This window comes from Micromesistius poutassou (assembly GCF_964030765.1).
Source record: "Micromesistius poutassou genome assembly, chromosome: 15".
NCBI lineage: Eukaryota > Metazoa > Chordata > Actinopteri > Gadiformes > Gadidae > Micromesistius > Micromesistius poutassou.
The window spans coordinates 12,934,764-12,938,317 of NC_140285.1; positions in this window are offsets into that span (position 1 = coordinate 12,934,764).

The window sequence follows — 3,554 nt, forward strand, 5'->3', positions numbered from 1 at the left end:
TTCTATCCAAAGCGACTTACAATAAGTACATCTGTCAGAAGGAAGAGAAAAAAACAACATAATCTGTCTGCACGGCATTGATACAAATGGATAAAGCTCCTCACACACACACACGCACGCGCACGCGCGGGCACGCACGCACACGCACTCTCTCTCTCGTTCTCTATTTCCCTATGACTAGCACAGAAGGTTTTTTGGGGTTTTAAAAATCTTCTGACGTACGTTGTGACTTTTAAAATACATTTATAGATGTTGATCATCAGAGTTGGCAAATAAGTAGGCCTACAAAATAATATCCCTTTATTTTCGTGAGACCAACCACCAACCAAAACAACATATTTTCAGCCAGGAGTTGATACTGATGGCTGATGGGCCTTATACGTTTAATTATTCACTGAAGCGTGCAGCAATGCCAGCAATGTGCAGCAATGTTGGCTAGTGTGTAGAATGTGCGCGAAAGTCCAATTACAAAAAATATAAGCCTACAAGCCATAAGCCTACAAAACATAGTTGTATTGAAACATAGAAATTCTGGTGCTAAGATTCAAGGAACAACTTTATATATATATATATATATATATATATATATATATATATATATATATATATATTCTGCTAGAGATTATGCTTCATTCTAAGGGTGTGTAGACAGTTATATATGCAGTTAATATATCATAAAAAATATAAATCTCTCCTAAATCTGAGGTATTAAGTGAGGTATTAAGCCATAAATGGGTATAAGCGATTATTTTTTATGAAAATAACATTTGGCTTCAAGGGTTAATATTTGAAGTTTGCAATATCACAACAATTCAAGTTGTATGTCAATCTGTCTATTTCAGGAACAATTTTAGCATTGTTTTGGCAGAGCCCACTCCTAAAATATATAATTATTTGAATCAGTTTAAACTTACATTGATATACTGTTTTTACAAGCTTGTATTTCTATGTTCATAGCGATCATCCATGGGGATATAGTGACCTCTACTGTCGAAACAAATAGCATAGTTTTTGCTCATTCTACTTTGCCCTGATGCTGATTTCTAGGCCTCCAACCACAGTAACGGAGATAGCAGTCAATGAAGGACAGAAGAAGAGAGCCACTGAAGTCCTCCAGAGCTTCAAGCAGAATATGCCCAGCATCCTGGCATGCCTGGATGAGGTGACCAACCAGAGGGAAGAGTAAGCAGCAAATAAGCAGCAAAGGGAACCCGGGCCCTGTCCAATGTGGCTGGTTTTGTGCTCAAAGCCCTTTTCATTGGTATGGACATCATCACCATCTAGGAAGGAACCAGTTTGGCCGGAGGGGAACAAAGTGAAGGCTCAGAGTTCATCAGAGACAGGGCGGCCCTTTTGCGCTCATAAGTGGGCTGTTGGAGAATAATCCATGACTCTGGGTGTATTGGCATGCCACAATTAGAAAGTGGGAAAGATGTTCTTCTGGTGTCATTCCAAACAATAAATCTGTAATGTAATTTTTAGATCAATAGGGAGACATCTCTCATCTTAAATCTCATGAGATCGAAGCAGTAGCAAGTGTGCCATGAATGGGGAAAACATCAACGTCCTCAAGGTTAGTGTTAACATGTGATGTATTTTTGCACCTCATCTCTCTCTTATGGGGCTCGTTGACTAATTGATTCACTTCATTATTATCCTTCCAGTGTCAGGAGTGAGTTGTTGGACCTCCATTAGATGTCTCACTATAAAATAGACAACTTCCCACCTCCACCTCACCAAAAGTTTATTTATTTATTTATTTATTTATTTTTTCCTTTATTTAACCAGGTGAAGTCCCATTGAGATATTGAAATCTCTTTTACAAGGGATCCCTGGTTATATAAAACATAGCCTACTATTTAAAAGAAAATGCTTTCATTGTGCATTTTACATGTCGGGGTGGGAATAATTGTCCCTTTTAGTAGCACTTCTCAAGGTTGATTGTGTTGGGGAACTGTTTCTATTTGTTTAAAATTAAATGTTGTACACGGTTCCAATGCTATTTGTTATTTTCAATACACTTTTGAAAATTAACAAAACACACAAGAGCTTTGGCAATTTGTATGGGATAAGATAACACTTTATTCTGTGAGTGGAATTCAGGTGTAAGTAAATAAAAATCAAGGCACAATAAATGGCTGTAATAAGATCTTGAAAAAAACAATCTTGTAAAACAGTAATTTACTCACATGCCAATCTTCGATTCAACTAATTGACTGATTAGCCATATCTGCCATATCTGTATCTGTGCTCCTGTTGGGGCCTCTTGCACCAGACCAACATTGAAAATAAACTGTTCTTAATTGTTTTTTGTATCTGGAAAAATAAAGAAAGATTTGTTGGCTTTTTAAAATCTTCTGAAGTAGGCCTACATTGTAGATAGGCTGATAGTAGACCATAGATAATTCATGAGACAGATAAGTAAAATAAATTGGTCCTTTCTTTTACGCTGACAACATACCAAAACAAACTTGTCTGGGCCATTGCGGATAACCCACTTCATGTGACCTGATAAACAGTAAATAAATATATAATTTAAAAAAAGCTCTATTAATCATTGAAAATATCTAGGTTAGTTTTGTGGTCGAGACTGTTTGTTTTTCACCAGTAGAGGGCGGTGTCACTCAGAAGATATGCAAGCATTACAATACAACCTTAGGGCCTCATGTTTTACAGTTCTTGGGGTTGGCTGCCTTAAACACAACGCACGCCAAAATGTTATCCGAACAGCAATACGAGAAATAAATCACGGTATTTCCTGGAGATGAACAGACAATGGTCTTATGAAAGGGTAAAAAAAAGTCTTTAAAGTCTTAATAGATATCATTATAGGCCTATACAATTCATGTATGCCTACAATAAATTGTTGTTGTTCATATTATTAAGGCCCTTTATGTGTGAGTCCATGCTAATCGCACCATCATTTACATAATGCAAGACCTTTCAACCATATGTTGTCTGAATTATGCAAATAATTTTTGCTGCAGGACAAACAGTGTAATACATTTTCTGCTCTTGATTTTTTGATTAGGCCTTAAGGCCTACACATATTTACAGCCGAGATAACCTTGGTAGACCAAATCGTATATCAACCTCTGTCTTCATTAGATTAAAATACCCCACTGATTATTCAGGTTATTTGTTAGGTTTTAGATTTAGAGAGTTTTTAGTTATTAGAATGTTCTGCCACTGCTAGAGCATTTTGTAACACTGTATCACTCCGCTTATAAATGGATTGATATCATAAACATACATGTCATTACAATACTTTGTTTATTAATTGTCTTTGAGCGAAATGTGAACAAACTTCAGAATTCTTGAATGGTATACAATTATACACAGCGTAGGCCTTGGCTAGAACAGGGTCCAACTTAAGTCTGATGCACTCATGTGGATGCGCCCCATGACCACACTATCTTCCACTGGCGGTTGTTTTCCTCGCATCTCATTGGCTGACGCGGCGGTATAAAGTTCTGCAGCGACGCTCTCAGACACTCAGAGACGTTCAGTTCTGACGTGCAGAGCTACTCCGCTGACGGCTCATAACTTACTTA